Source organism: Austrofundulus limnaeus, unplaced genomic scaffold (assembly GCF_001266775.1).
Source record: "Austrofundulus limnaeus strain Quisiro unplaced genomic scaffold, Austrofundulus_limnaeus-1.0 Scaffold1, whole genome shotgun sequence".
NCBI classification, from domain to species: Eukaryota; Metazoa; Chordata; class Actinopteri; order Cyprinodontiformes; family Rivulidae; genus Austrofundulus; species Austrofundulus limnaeus.
The window spans coordinates 8,018,410-8,035,296 of NW_013952403.1; the positions used below are offsets into that span (position 1 = coordinate 8,018,410).

General features: G+C 39.2%; 1 protein-coding gene across 1 annotated transcript in view; it reads left to right on the forward strand.

Moving 5' to 3' along the window:
• Positions 1-5,950: 5,950 nt before the first annotated feature.
• pdgfrb (platelet-derived growth factor receptor, beta polypeptide) overlaps positions 5,951-16,887 on the forward strand; it is a gene marked incomplete at its 5' end in the record, with an annotated part of 38,597 nt that continues 27,660 nt past the window's right edge. Inside the window, 1 exon segment of the mRNA XM_014008149.1 lies at positions 5,951-6,202.

The following is a 16,887-nucleotide window of genomic DNA, read 5'->3' on the forward strand; positions in this document are numbered from 1 at the left end:
TAAAAAGACAACTGTCACAAATCTGTTTGGGGTGAATTGGTCCGCTCTGACACCTCTGTTCATTGTTTGTGGCAGGTTTTCAACCCCAAAATGCTTTGATTTCAGATGTCAACTATCCACAATGTGTGCACACACACACACACACACACACACACACACACACACACACACACACACACACACACACACACACACACACACACACACGTACACACATCCTTGTACTTGCATTAAACTGAGGACTTTGTTATTGACTTCCATTCATTTTTGTAACTGTATTCATGCCTAACCCAGACATTTTCCCTAAAACTAACCATTACTAGTCTATTCATAACACTAACCTGAACCAAAACTTAATTCACACCATACTTCTCAAACTAACTAGTAAAGAGCAGTAGAGCTGCAAATAAGGTGAGGAGATTGAAAATGTCCTCACTTTACATCAAAGACCTCACTTTGGCAGAAATGGTCCTCACTTGGTAGTAGGGCTGCCACGATTAATCGACGACTAATCAATTATTAAAATAATCGATGACTAATTTAATAATCGATTAATCGTTTTCTTTTTTTTGTTTGTTTTCTTTAATTTGTTTTTCTCTCCAAACTGCTTTGTCACCTTCCACTGCCACATCTGCCTTTCTGTCCTTGACACACATGCACAGTAGTGGTAACTGGGGTAGGCCGTGGACGTCACAAGACATTATACAGACAGGCTCTGGTATCATGGCTACCCAGCAACGGAGCTCAAACGTGTGGGATCTTTTTAAGAAAATGAAAGAGAAACTTGTACAATATCTGCAGAGCAGAACTTGCCTTCCACAGCAGTTATTTTTAGTTAGCATATAGCTAAAATCTAACGATGGTTATATAATAGCAGCTGCATTCTGACGTGATAAGCTGTATGTTTTATATTCAATTAACGTATGATCTGATTAGTTGACTAATCGAATAAATAATCGGTGATTAATCGATTATTAAAATAATCGTTTGTGGCAGCCCTACTTGGTAGTAGAAACAAGTACACACACAAACACGTACACACAGTCATGTCACACAGTTGTCAGATGAGCAACATAGAGGCCATCAGCAGGTCTGTTGGTGTTTATGTACAAATGACAATATATCAGATATCTGACATCATTATTGACATTATTACATTTCAGAGTAATTTTTGGTGAGTTATCTCACTTTATTACCTAACAGACACAATATAAGGGCAATAATGATTTGCCCCCTGCTGCCCCCTGATTGACACAGCACATTATAGCATCCACTGACCACAGCAGGTCCCAAAATAATCAGAAAAAACAATTGAATCAAAGAGAAACTTACCCATACAACATCCTTTAATCAAGGCTGCAATCCAGACAAACTTTGAGATAGATTTGATAAACAATTCATTTAAATCTTTAGCTGAAAAGCGCAAAAGAAATCAAAACATAAAAAGGTGTTTTTTCAGATTATAAGAATGGCTGTTGATCTTTAACAAGCCTGCAGCAGAAGAGTGGGTTTATTGGTATATAAATAAATATAATAATAAACCCACTCTTCTGCTTGTGGGCTGACGTCAGTTCAGAAGGTCCTACAGATTGGCTCAGGCTGGATTGTGTTCAGACTACCAAACGTTTGTGAATAAGACAGATCTGTACAGAGATGGGGCAGATTATTGTGGGATCAAAGGAGACATTTATCAAGTTTAGCAAGTAGGATTTGTTTWTRTCTTTTATTTTATTTTTCAGGTGGGCCAGAAACCTGAGGTGATGAGTGAAGGATGACTAGGAGGATGAAGAACAGGATGGTGGAAAATGAGCAGACAGGCTTGTATTCAGGTGAGTTTCTACAGAGATTACAGAACAAGGAGGTCTATGAGAAGAACACAGGTAAGACCTTAACTCTTGAATCAAAGGCTCGAACATCCAAGAATGTAAAGCACCGAGATCCCCAAAATAATTGTACAATCTGGTAAAAAGCAGTATTCCAACTTAGCTTTTTTACAGGTGCTTAATTGGGAGGTAATGAGTTGCAGGTYTGATCACTTGAACCAGAGAGGGAGGCAACAGCAGCACCTGACGGGTGAATTTAACTTCACAGTGTGCTCGCAAGTCCATATGGAAAAAGAGAAGAGTAGAAAGAACAAAGGAAAAGAGGAGATGGGATGAAAAGGGAGGAAACTGGGGGGAAATGGGGAAGGAGARCCCAAGGATAACCTGGAATCATGACAGCTCCACAGACACAAGGTCACACTCATTAAACCAGAGTTCAGTCCAGTTTAAAAAAAAAAAGTACAAAACACAGTGATCCAAATGATCCAAAACACATGATTCACTATAAGGCACAACAAAAAATTGGACAAGTAAAAACATAAACAATCAACTTCATGGGAATGACCAGAATAGAAAACAAAACACACATAAAACAAACTGATGTCAAGTTTGCTCCTGACGCGTGGAACCTGTTTCAGGATGAGTAAAGCTATTTTGTCTGCAGGTGTGTGAGGATGAAATACAACTACAAGAAGTGTTTACAAGCTAAATATTTTTCCCTTTGCTAAAGCCAGGAACTTCATCATTATGTCAGTGTAAATGCACAGGCAGTCCTTTATCCTTTAAGGTATTTATTCTACTGTTTAAAGCAAAAACAAACAAACAAAAAACGGTCACTGATGATGAAGAAACTAAGAAACTAATATTCAGTTCTGCTTTCTACTGAAGTGGCTTTAAAAAAAAAGTGTTTTCCTAATTTTAAACATCAAGTTTCGGTATTTTATTTTGAGTATGTTTATGGTAATACAAACCTCAAAATGAATCATTTTTATTAGGACACAACACAAAGAAAACCATAAATAGGATTATTTCAGTGATTATCTTGTAGATCGTAGCGTTCTGAACAACCTTAGTTTGTTTAATTCTAACTGGATTAATGAGCTAATCTGCTAGCAGAACTGGGACCGATCCCACGTAGCAGAGAGGTGTGGGCCAGATCTGGTGTCAAGCTGGCACTGCTGGCATGGCAAGTGGTTTGTCATCCAGATGTTGGCCAGATCTGGCAATGATGGCACAGTTTTAAGAAGGCAGGCCATAACTGACCCTGTTGTGGTTTGGTTTATGTGACCCAAACCTTTCAGTGCCACAACTGGCCCTGTTATGGTTTTGTTTATGTGGCCCAAATACGGTATGTCAGTGCCACAACTGGCCCAGTGTTTGGTTGTTTGTTTGTTTGTTTTTTTAATTTATTTTTTTATTTCAGTGCCGCAACTGGCCCTGTTATGGTTTTATTTATGTGGCCCAAATACGGTATGTCAGTGCCACAACTGGCCCAGTGTTTGGTTTTTTTTTTTGTTGTTGTTGTTTTTGTCTTTTTTTTTTTTTTTTTTTTTTTTTTTTTTTTTTTTTTTTTTTTTTTTGCTGTTTTTGTTTTGTTTTTTTATTTCAGTGCCACAACTGGCCCTGTTGTGGTTTGGTTTATGTGGCCCACAGCTGTCAGTAGCTCACCTGGCCCTGTTATGGTTTTGTTTTTGTGGCCCAAATATGTCAGTGCCACAATTGGCCCTGTTGTGGTTTGGTTTAAGTGGCCCAAATTTGTCAGTGCTACAAATGGGCCAGAGCTGGGCCAGACAAAGTTTGCTAACTGGGATTTGGATCCACTCAGATTATCTTGTCAGTTTGCTCAGAATTAATGTTTTTTTCCTCAAACTGAGGTTGTTCAAAGATCTATCTTCAACAGGTAAAATATAATTTATGACTAGTTGCTGATTCTAATCATTTATTATTGGTTGTAACACTGTTTTTTTATTATTTGTATTTGGTTGTTAGTCTGAAAAATGTTCTTAAACAAGCAGGAATCTGCTGGTGTCATTGTCTGTAATATAAGTCCTTGTTTGGGCTCATGTTTTGCTTGAGTCCTCATGATAAAATTTGATTCTGTCACTGAGGAGCCATGTTTATCAGTTTCTTCACCCATCTTCATCCATCAGGGGGTGAGTCGGGTTCAGCTTCTTGCCCCTTCCTCCCTTCGCTCTCCTCACTGCCTCTCAGACACTGCAGATAAACTCCAAGTTATCTGAAGCCAAGGAGAAAAAAACCCAAACAGCAACAGCACAAACTGGCTACCCTCTGTTTTTAGCATTAAATCAGATCAGCCGTGACACAAAACACTCTGCGCTCGCTCAGATAGACCCGGCATTGTTGGGGCAGAATAGTTGGGAGTCCGGTTTGTTAAAGGGCTGCCGCTGCCGAATTTAGAGGAATAGAAAACCCCCTTTGTGGATTCTATGTCACACTCCATGGAAACAACATGCTAAAATTATACATGTTAATGAAATGCATAAACATCCTGAGGTTGTACATCCTGTTTTTATGCTGCTGGACTTTTAAACAGCTCAGCTCATATATGTGTTATGCATGTTAAAATGGACATACAAGACTTTATTTGTCATTATGTTACGTAACATGACAAAACTTCAGTTATGCTATTGGTGATTTAAGAAAGTAATAATACAGTACACAGTATAGTCGTATTTCTGACATCAAACTAGAATGAACCACTGTAAGCTGAAGGAGGCGGGGTGTGAAGCACCTTGTTTGGTTTTAAAGAGACAGCATCAAAATGAGTTGATCTGAGACACAGCTCAAAGAGGTGAAAGAGGGACCTGTGGAGCTACAATAAGGAGGAATTCAGACCAGGAATTGCAGTTCCACTTTATAAAGACTCCAACTGAATGATTTAAATGTGAAAAATAAGGATTTAAAAGCAGGATGTCTCCTTTAAAACTACTGCATGAGTTACAACTCTGCCCACAAAGTGCAGCATCTTTTCAACTGRAGTTTCTTTAAAATTACAAACACCTTTTCCTGTTTCATGTGGTTAAATTGTTAGATTTAGAGTAAATTAATGAACAGGAGGTGTTAATGACATGCAGGTAAAATTAGATCCAAATGAAATGGAGACCATCCTGTGTGGTGTCGCTCCCCACCTATCTAATAACCGGGGCTGTGCTGGCTCTCTAATTACTTCTAACAGACCTTTTAAGATTTAGCCTCACAATTAGAGGAGAACATGTTGCTGTCCAATTTAACCCCGGCTCCTTCCTCCCCGCTCTGTGCGCCCGCTTGTTAGAGAGGAAAAAAGGCCTTGATCAGCAGCAGGATTCTTTCCTCTCCTGTCCTGGGAATGGACGAAATTAGGAAGCGAGCCAATATTTAGGAGACGGGTTTGAAAGAGCGGGGGCAGAGAAAAAAACGAAGAGACAAAGAGGGTGAGAAAGAACAAAAAGCTGATTCATTTTTTAATATAGCAAAGATGAAAAAAAGAATGTTCCCAAAAGATAAAAGTTATTTTATGTTTAATAAGTTTTACATCTCTTTTGATTTGTGTAGCTTTATAAATGAGGTACTTTCCTGAGAAACTGAGACTTCCATGTTTGTTTCCAGGGCACCATGAGCTCTGCCAAATCCCTCTCTCTCTCTCTTTCTCTTTGCCTGAACCTCTCACTCCTTTCTTTTCATTGTGTTTGTTGTTTTTATGGCAGGGATGGACGCAGTCCAGATCACCGTTGCCAATAGAGACTGTCTCAGTTCACCTCCAGCGGCTCGCCTCTCCCTCTCCATTCATAAACAAATCGCTCCAGACGAGCCTGGGACCTCGGAGCTGCCGTTCCTACGAGAACAACAAGCAGAACTTGATCTGTCATTTTTGAAGTTTTCTGAACGCCTGCCTCTTCTTCTCTCGTTTTCGTTAGACTGAGCCGTGTTGCTTTCTGCTCCTCTCTCTTCACCAACACCCTCCCTCCCTCCTCCCTCCCCTCATTTCTTCACTCAGCAGGGCCGGACCACTCGCACTCTGCTCTCTGGGTGTCAGAGGAGGTGTGTGTTTGTCTGCTTGTCTCTTTGAAGGATTTTTCTTCTTCTTTTAAACACACACTCTTTCTGCCGGCTTGTTTTGTGAATAGGAGAGAGAGAGAGAGAGAGACCCCCATAGGGCTGTGATTTGACTAAATAAACGGTTCAGCTCAGAGCAGTACCACCTCCTCCAGGACTTCTGGGACAGCACKGATTAACCTCAGACTCTGAACATCTGAGAGATCTGTACATTTGGAGCAGCGGATCCTGTGGAGCCTACAGCTGGAAGCTTCTGCTCTAATTTCCATCGGCTGGCCCAGCAAGGAGGGGGAAGACCCATCTGTGTCAGCGGGTCGGTTGTGAAGGTAAGGTGCTCCTTATCTTCAAGAGTGTTTTTTTCTGTTGGTCACGGCTGTTTGGAAACTGTTGACGGAGGCAGGAAAAGTTAATTCAGCCAGAAAAATAATAATGGACCTGAGGTTTAGATACGTGCAAGCTGTCCTAGAATTRATTCGGATTGAAGTGTTTGAGAAGAGCCGATTGTGTTGTGTGTTTGCATCTCCGCTGAAGTGTGTGTACACACACAAACACCACAATGTGTCAGAGTGGGAGCAACCTGTTCAAACATCACATCTCTGTACACAGACACTGTTTAACTCTTTCACAAAGGGCCATGTTTAAATATGTTTAACGTCTCGCTCAGAGGAAACGTTTGACAAGGTGTCAAAGGGACACACACACACAATGAGTTTACAGCCTATTTGTGTGTACGCCACTTTGTGCTTCGCTGCTAAAGAGCTTGTTTATACAACCCTCTTCAGTCATCCTGCAAGAACCAGCGATCTTCTCTCTGAGAAGACTAATCCTCTCCACACAGAAACACATCTCACCACACTACAATAAACTCCTTTTCCAGTGATATTACACATCTGCCTTCTTTAAGATTTCCTGTGACTCAGTGGATAAACAATCAGTTGAATCATCCTCTCTTCACYGGAGGTTTTGCTGCCTGGACTGAGTTACGTTAGAGTCGTAGCTGAGAGACACATGTTCCAGGCATGTCTTTCCCATCTGATATGACACATGTTCTGCACCTGAAAGCCCCTGTAATAAGCGGCCGCTTGGTGGGCTAACTTCTCGCTTTGGTTCCTTTGCACTTCCACCTCCTGGACGCAGATGATTCCTGTGAAACGAAAGCATGTTTTCAGTTCTCCTTGGTGACTTGTCAGAGTTTCAGTTTGGCATTTTGTTGTTTTCCCGGTCCAAATCCTGAGGAGTTCTTGCCGGGAATTCTTACTCATCAGGGTCTTTGGGATGTGTTGCATTCATGTCATATTTCTGCACTAGAGCAGCAACACACATTTTCGCAACAGGGTTTTCAAATTGTAACAAGGTTATATATCTTGCCTGAGTGCAGGGGATTTTCCTCGCTGTGCGTCAGGCTGCTGGTATGCATCCCAGATCCTCTGGTCCGCCTTGATGTTATGCAGCCCAGTTGGGTTCGTATCCCCCACCCCCACCCCCCACCACCTACACCTGGCCTGGACCTAGTTCTTGTTCATCAGCTGTTTCCTGGCACGCTCTACATGCCGGTCTCAATGAGAAAATGTGCTTCACATTATGAGCAGGCAGAAAACCTGCCAGCAGCGGTCTCCACGGTGCCGACGTGCAACAGTTTGGTCTCAGCGGAGAGTGTGTTGAAACACACTGATCTCATTCTGTCCTCTGCTGATTTATTCTCTGTTCCACGAGCTGAACATGCAGCTGCTGAACAACCAGTGTCGTACCACTGAACACTGAGGTTAATGCCTATTTATAGCAGTGGATTTTATTGATGAGTATCTTTATTCTGACTTCTCTGGTCAGTTATTTGTGTGACTCATTGTTCATCATTCATATTTTTCAACTGAGTGGTTGTTTCTTAACCAAAAGGGTCAGTGTCATGCTCTCTTTTGCATGCTGCTGTTTTTCCAGTGCCGTGCTTAGACTTTTCTTCCTTATGTCGATTAGTGGTAATGAAGAGCACTTAGAGGTGCGGCAATAAAACACATCATTTGGCTGCAAAATCATCTGCTCCCCCCCCTCTGTTCCTTCTTTCTTCCCCTCCCACCCGCTCAAGCAGAGCTGACAGGCAGCTGCATCTCATCTTCAGGCAGGAAGTGCAGTCGCTCCAACAGGACTGGTCGTTTATGTTACTGCATCTTTTTTCTTCCTTCTTTTGTCAGAAAACTACGACTGAGGCCAGATGTCCAAGACAAAAGATAAAAAAAGGTGTCATTTTCACACAAGTAAAAAGAAAGTAGTTTAAATGTTTGGATACAGTGTTTAGTTTGGTGGGTCCCAAACTTTTTAACCTATGACCCACAGAATACCATCAACTCTGTGTGACCCTGACCATATCTAGTTGAAGTATTGCTAATTAACCAATTAAACAAGAAAAGAATGGCAAAACACATAAGACCCACCAGTTAGTTTGTGGTTATGACCCACAGTGATGTCCCAACCTAAGCCTAATACTTTACAGAAAGAACATGGATTATATAAATAGTTTTTTTGTAATTAATAAAGAAAAATAAATTAAATCATAACCTTAATTAAAGATTTAATGTCAGTAAACATGTTTTAATAAATAAATTGCAAAGTATAAAGATATAACTAATGTGTTTTTCAAACCCTTTAATTAGTTTGTAAGTGGGTTTAAAACCTTTTTTATTAATTATCGTGTTTCCCTGACACGTTACCTCACAATGTAAAAAGCCAGAGATCATTTGTTATTAGTGCTAACCTATCAATTAAAAATGGTCAACATGAGATTTAAGCACCAATTAAAGCTTAAGCATGCAGTGTTTTGAACTTTAAAGCAGCAAGCAACAATTATCGTTTGAAGACACAGTGATGTAATGATGTTTTAACCACAGAGTGCAAACGTTTTTCCTCTGCATCCTCTGCTCTGATTGGTGATGTTAATCTGCCATAAAGGCAAAAGCAAACAGAATCACAGTATTGTCTTCAACAAATAAAACAAGCTCTGCAACTAGAAAACCTCCAGCTGCAATATGAAAAGGATGATTTCCACCAAAACTTAGTACCTTTTGAAACAGAGTTTGAATAGCGTTGGTGTCTCGGTTCCAGAAATCTGTCACCCAAATCTGAACAGCAAACAGGAAGTTTGGGTCTCCATCTGTCTCTTTTCTCTCTGGAGTTTTTGTTGTCCAGCTCCAACGAAAACAAATTGGAACTGGTGACACAAAGGAGTGGGAGAGAAGGACAAAGGAAAACAGTGCGCTGCTTTTACAAGATAAGAATATTCTGCACGGCTAAAAGCAGAGAACGTGTTCAGTTTTTAGAGCTGGAAAACAAGGCGAGGGGTGATGTTTCTGCCTGTGTGTGTTTGTTTGGGTGTCTGTGTCTGTCCCTAAAACTTTCATAAATCACCAAACAAAGTTGAGTGAAACTTGCAGGAAGGGATTTGTGCCTTGTTTCCAACCCAATTCAAGATGGCCGCCCAGCTAATCAAACTTAGTCAATCCAAAAACAGCCATAACCCTGTCAGTTTTACACATATTGGGCTAGAATTTTATATGTTAGTTGCTGAGAATCTTCTTCAAGACATATGTCTTGAAGATATCCCACATGGGATAATGTTTTCTTTTTTCTTTTTTTTTATTTGACCAAAACAGCTAACAGCTCAGCCATTTCTTAACATGCAATTATCTTAGCCTAAAACTTGATATGCGTTCCTTCAAGGTTTGGTAGGTCTTTAATTTTGGTTTGTTTTTGACTTCATCTATGGAGTACACACTGATCAGTGATAAACCTAAAACGATTTACCATAATTACACAAAATGCCCAGAATTTATGTAAGGATTCGTGATTCTCCATAAGATGTAATTTCTTCTTTGTAAATGTTTAAGGGAACAAACAGAATTTAAAGCTAGTTAGTTTTAATTGTATTCAGCTGTTTCTGTTGCTTTGGTGTGTGTGTGGGTGTGTGCAAAGGGGGCACACTTCATTTCTCTTGGGGCTGCCGGGGGTCTTACTGCTTTCTAGTTTTGTAGAGATGGTCAGCGTGCAGGAAGGGGGGGTTACTGGAGGATGTGGTGTCACTGGTGCCAGTAAATAAATATTTCCACGAGCTACAAACTAACTGGCACATTTAAATGCAATCCAAGATTTTACTGCTTAAAAGCGGAGGAATGATGTAAATTCTTTTTTAGTTTTTAATTCTTTTTTTCCTTTATTAAAGATTCCAGTTGAGTCGAGATCAGATCATTAAGCGGATACCTAAAAGCTGCCACATCTGAAGCTACCACTCTGCAGCCAGAAGCACTTCACGTCCCCTGCCCCCTCCCCATTCCCCCACCACTACAAACGACATTTACAACTCTGTTTGAAAAGCAGCAAACCAAAATCTGCAGCTTTCCCAAACATGTGTTCCTTCAGCACAAGCACAGATCCACTTTGGTTTCAGAGACCAGACCCCACAGGCTCTGGATCCAAATGCCGACAAGACTTGATTTATCAACAAGAATAACAGTATATTTGATTTTAGTGCTGACAAAGCAAACTCGAGATGGCTTCAGTGCAGCGTCAGCCTCTTAAGTTACAACACATGAGCGTTTTTTCCTCCAACACTGAGCCTTTTTAAAGTTCAGTGTCCAGCTGTGCAAATGAAATCTAACTCCGGATAACTGTGTCACAAATCTTCACAAACTATTTCTGTCAGATGTTATCAGAAAAGACAAAGACCTCTTTACAGTATCTTTCTGGCTCAAAGAATTTCTACATTTGGCAGATATTGACAAAGTTGTAATACATGATTTTTTATATAAAAAAACAAATGTACAACTTTTAAGTCTGAAGTATAACCCAAATTCCCCAAAAAACTTGAAAAGCTGTGTAAAATATACAGTTCGGTGCATAAATATTTAGACATAGACGTAATTCTCTTCTTTTTGAACTGACAGTTGAAGTAGAGCATCATCAGGGATGATACTCAGTGTCTGCTGATGTTTGTCTTCCAGACTTCAGACTGGAATTGACTGCAAAGGATTTGCGACCAAATATTAAAAACCGAACGTTTGATTTGTGATTAATTTGTCTCGTTACTTTTGAATCCCTAAAAAGTGGTATGCACACATACAAACAAGTGTAATTTGTACTTCATTCAACTGATTTAGATYTAAATACCGTCAAATTACAGCTGAAAGTCTTCATTTAATTTCAAATCCATTGTGGTGTTTACAGARAAAAATATGAGAATTGAATTGACTCAATATTTATGGACCTGACTGTAAATAAAAATGGAATACAACAATTTTAAAGTCTCATAAACTCATTTTATTCACAATAGAATATAGTAAGCATACTGTATGTTCAAATAAAGACCATTTTTAGGAAAAACTGGGGTAATGATAAATTTGATGGCAGGAACATATCAAAAAAGTTGAAATGGGTGACAGAAGGCTGTAAAAGTAAGTGTATGAATAAGAAATTGTTGGAAGAGCTTTTAAAGCTAATTAAATTAAGTGGCAACAGGTCAATATGGACTGTTTATAAAGAGGCTGAATTCCTTTGACGATAAGATGGGCAGGGGTTCAGCAGTCTGCAAAAAGTGTGACTAAAAAGGTAAAAATGTCACAACATTTTTCCCTATAGAAAACATTTTTACATTTAATTATATCATAAAAAAGATTTCAAGAATCTCGAGAAATCTTTCTTCTCAAAAAGGTTACAGCACAAGATTTAGGTTTTGGRACTTAATGGGCTTACAAAAGAGGAGAGGGACCAATCCAGCCTGTTATCAATGCTCAGTTCAAAAGCCTGCTTCGCTGATGGCATAAGGGTGCATTATTGCTTCTGTCATGAGCATCTGAAAAGGCACCATTAATGCAGAAAATTAGGCATTAATGCTTTAATTGAGTACTGCATCCATTGCAACAGTATGGCTTAGAAAAAAAAAGAGTCCAGTTTCTAAACTGATTCAGATCCAGGGCTGATGAACAGCCTGAATCCTTCATCAGACATGAATGGGACAAAATTCTCCTCCTAAAGTCTCCAAACATGGCTCTCTCCAGCTCTGAGACATTTACAGACTGTTGTTAAAAGAAGGAGGGGATGCTTCACAGTGGGAAACATGGAACTGTCCCAGCTTTTTATTTTGTGTTGCTGCCAAAAAATTCAAAATTACCCTAGTCTTTTCTAAAATAACAGTACAGTTTCTTAGTTTAAAATGTAATGAGTTTACTATGTTCTGTCATGAGTAAAATACAAGTTTGTGATTGTTGCAACCCATGCAGGACGTTCACCTGCATTTCCTGCGACTGCACACTCTGCTTTGTTGTTGTTGTAAAGGTTAATATGGTTTTCCTTCTGTTTGGATTTGCTTCGCATCATTACTACATCGGTTTGTTTTTAACCACAGCAAGCTGGTATTTTTAACAAAAACACCACTTACCCTTCATCAGATCGCAGAAAAACTGTCGTTTCAAGAGGTGAACATAATGCAGTAACGGACTGAAGCAACACTGGAGGTCAGAAATGGAGCTAAAAGGAAATATTTTGCCTTTATAATAAACTTCTATGTCATCAGCGTGCATTTATTTTAGCTTTGCTTATATTGTGTCTCCTTAGTGAGTCTTGACAGTTTGAGATGTGGGCACTGATTAGTGGTTTCAATTGCAAACAACTGAACTCCCAGAACACCTCCCTCCCCCACACTTGTTGTAAACACTCGAGCTGATTTGAAGGATACTCGTACTATGACAGATTATGATGATGATGATGATGATGATGATGATGATGATGATGATGATGAATTGGTAATGAATAAAGAAACACAGGGATTATAAATATTTAAGGAAATAACCAATTAAACACAGTCCTCACCTTAGATCTGGTGTGAACAAAAACAGGAAGTGGAACCAAAGCAAATGCAAAAAATAAAGAGGGGAGACCTTTTCAAAATAAACCAGGCAAATAAGAGCTTAACACAACCAATGGGAGCTAAAACAGACGCCAAGACTTGAGCTAACTAAAATAAACAAGATGGAAATTTGAAAAACACAAAGTCAACACGGAAACAGAGGAAGAACATACATAGAACATTGACTGTGCTCTCTGATTTATGTTGGATCAATTTGGGAGCCTTTTTTTGGTCATTCAGACATATTGATGTAAGTACAGCTAAAAGGTGATCTGAAAAATGAATCTGATATAATTTGGTACAATTTCAACCCATCAAATGGTTAGTTATATAGCACTTGTTCAAACATTATTTGTCACATGCATTTTAATGATTCTAATGATTAAACCTGTCTTAACTCATTATCACACTATAATAAGACCCAGCACATAAAAAATACTGAACTAATTCAAAATGTATCATATTCAGACATAAATCAAACAATAATTAAACTCTAAAACCTAAGTTAACAGCACTTACGGACTAAACTTGTTTTCAAAAAACCTTAAAATTGTGTCTCAGGAACTATTTAACTTATATATAAATGCTGACTTTTGTGTTTTTACTAAATCAGTCTGAGAAAACAATCCTGAAAGGTACTTCCTTTTCAAGTTTCTTTGTGAAAGATTTGTCAAAGTTTCCAGATTTTCTTTCAGGAGCATTTGCTGGAAAAAGGAGCCAAACTGAGATAATGACAAAAACATTGTTTTGATAAAGAATAATTCTTGACTGAACTGACAATGAACCTGCTCCAGTAAGAGAGCTTTGAAAGTGCAGAGTGTTTTACTTGGCTCTAGTTAACTGAAATATATTAATATTACATCAAATCAAATGATTTTGTAACGCAGTGAAACTTGCAGAGCAGTTAAGCCTCATTGTCATTTTTTATGATTTGTACTATAAAATATGGATGTTGCCCTAAGTTGAYCCTTCAGAGGATCTGTCTTTATTACACTTCTGGTCTGTTTTAGTCATGATGGAGTTGACTGAAATCTCCTGGGTCAGGAACAGGAACATGGGTCTGCTGCTGTGGGACCATGAAGGTCTCCCTCATGGGGGTGGGGGGGGGCCTTAGTCCAGGATGAGGATTAAAAAAGGAGGTTTGTTTTAACAAAGACACTCAGGGTCATTTTTTTCCGTCAAACAGCTCCCCAGTCCTGCTTTTTGATACGACACACAGGCTTGTTATCTCTCACCAAAATGAAGATGAATATATAGTCTGTATGTTTGTTTTAACAAATCACATTATACGTCTTTAAAAAGTATCAGTGAGCTGTTCTGTACTTGGAGCTGTYGTTGTTTTCTTTGGAGAGAAGTGGGTTCTGAACTGGAAATGTTTGTTTTGTATATCTCATCTTCCTGCAGAGTAAGCCCCACCGTCTGTGTTGTCAGGCTGTTTGTGCTCTTTTTGTTGCTCGCTCACTCTGCTTTGATGTGGTTTTTCTCATAAAGTATATTCCATATGTCTGCATGCCCCCCACCACACACACACACACTGTCTGGTGTAGCATGCGCTTGGTGTTCTGAAATCTTGTCATGCTTTGTCACTGCTTTCTTCTTGCATTTGATTTTTTTTAGGTTTTCTGCATCTTGGATCATGAGTTTGCGTTGTTTTCCATGCAGCTTGTTTTTCAAGAAGCTTTTCTTTTCTTTTACTTATCGTGGCAATCTTGTTGTTTGTCGGTGTTTGGTTAGTGGTCTGCTGTGTCAGGGTTGCATCACAACCACGCACAAGGCTAGAAAATTTCCCAAAGCAGGAAGTCTGAACTCTCCAGCTGCATTCAGGGAGGCTTTTTTTTTTTTTTTTTTGAATAATCATCTTGCTTTTGTTACAGATTACACTTTTTTTCCCGTCAACTCCAAGCTTTCGCCCACCTCTTGGGATCCACTCATTCAAACAATTGGCTGCAGTTTAGGCAGCAGTTCCCACCTTATCGAGGACCTATTTTATCACTGCCAGATGTATAAAGCAAAAACATGCAGCTTTAATACAGCTGATCCCAGGAGTGGACTTACGCAGTCCTGCTGCATCCTGGGGCCGAGCGTGGGCCGCGTGCCTCCCGCTGAGGCGCTCTCTCTCGTTAGCCGGTGACACTTTGAGTGTAACTGGTTTGTTTATGAAAAGCGAGAAGGGTCAATCAGTCGCCGAATTCCCAGCGTCTGTGGGAAAACTCATACAGGGTGATAACAATTTACCCCTTCTGGCGATTACTGTGCCATCGCCGACATAAACACAGTTTGCTTTTCTCAGACCTCCGGGATTACTGCGGGAATGCAGCGCTCTGTTTCTAAAGGCCTAAAGGACAACAATAAACATTTGGGTTGGAGGAATGTTTTTCAGGGTCTCTCTTTTTTTTAAAGACCGTTTGTCTTTATTTGTGGACACTGTGGACGCTGCTTACAGTAAATGACTCTGTTGTTGTTGTCGCGGCTCATGCGAGAAGCATCCTTGAGGTTCAGAGAGCATCAGGCTGTAAGACGTCTTGGCAGATTTTCTGTCCRGACCCTTTTAATTCTCCATAATTGTCTTTCTCTCTTAAGATGGGACATTGTTTAAAACAATAACTGATGCCTAAACTTAACATCTGCTGTTCCTCCCTGTTATTAAATATGTTTTATGGCTTTATATTGACACCCCCCACCCCCCCAAAAAAGGCGAACAAAAGCAAAAATGTTTATGCCTGTGTGCCCACCTGTCTGTTAGCAAAATATCTTATGAACCACTTGATGAATTTTAATGACTCTTTCAGGAAATAAGCATTGAATCTACTTACCTGCTAGATGCAAATCAATTTAAAATGCCCACCACAGCCAGCTGCTGGTAGAAAACACAAAAACGGCAACACCTTCATAAATTTCTTGGTTATGTTGCTAAAATTTGGTCTATTTGTAGGTGAAAGCAGTTCACAACACACACCACTAAGTATTAAGACTCTGTACACCATAATACTGAGTCTTAATGAAAATATGATTTGTTGGCTTCTGTCCAATTCAATATGACAGCTAATGAACCTTAAAAAACACTAAAGTTGTTATAAGTCAGTCAGTTTGGCAGAAATTGATCTAAAACCGGGTTTGGTAGCAAAYGGTCATTCACAATATGTATACTCAGATCATGACATCTTTTGATATCACAGAAATATGCACAGTGTTTGACAAAACAGCTACAATTCCATCATTTCTCAGATATCCTGCTTTTAAATTCTTCCTTTTCACGTTTAAATCTTTCAGTTGGGCTCTATATGAAGTGGAACTGCAATGCTTTMGTCTAAATTAATCTTTATTGTAACTCCACAAGCCCCCCTTTCACCCCTTTTGAGGCGTGTCTCAGATCAACTCGTTTTGAAGCTGTCTCTTTAAAACCAAAGGAGGTGCTTCACACCCCGCCTCGRTCAGCTTCCTGAGTGGTTCATTCTAGTTTGATAGCAGAGATATGATTATACTGTATACTGTATTATTACTTTCTTAAATCACTGAGAGCATCACTGAAATTTCATTATGTTCAAGTAAAATAATGWCAAATAAAAGACTCATGTCTTATATGTCCATTTTAACATGCATAACACATATATGAGCTGAGCTGTTTTAAAGTCCAGCAGCATAAAAACAGGATGTACAACCTCAGAATGTTTATGCATTTCATTAACATGTATAATTTTAGCATGTTGTTTCCACGGAGTATGACATAGCATCCATAAAGGGGGTTTTCTATTCCTCTTTTGTTTACAAATGAATTAAAAGTTGTCAACAAGGGAAGACTTGTCCACTTAGAGGAGAATAAAAGCAGCCAAATTGGCAGTTCTGTTGCAAGTAATTTAATGCAATATAATTCCAAAAAATGTAATAGAGAAAACTGGTTGAAAATTTTGACCCAAACAGAATGTAAAGATATTTATGGAGCACRGTGAAAGACTGAATTACATTTTCTGCACTCCCAGAGACACCAAGTGAACAACAAAATACATTTAACGGCTTAAAAAAATGGATTTTACATGATATGTCTCCTTTAAAGGGATCCCCGATTAGTTGTAACATTAGACTTTATTTAATAAACATATATTTTAACTGTAAATAAAAATACTGTAG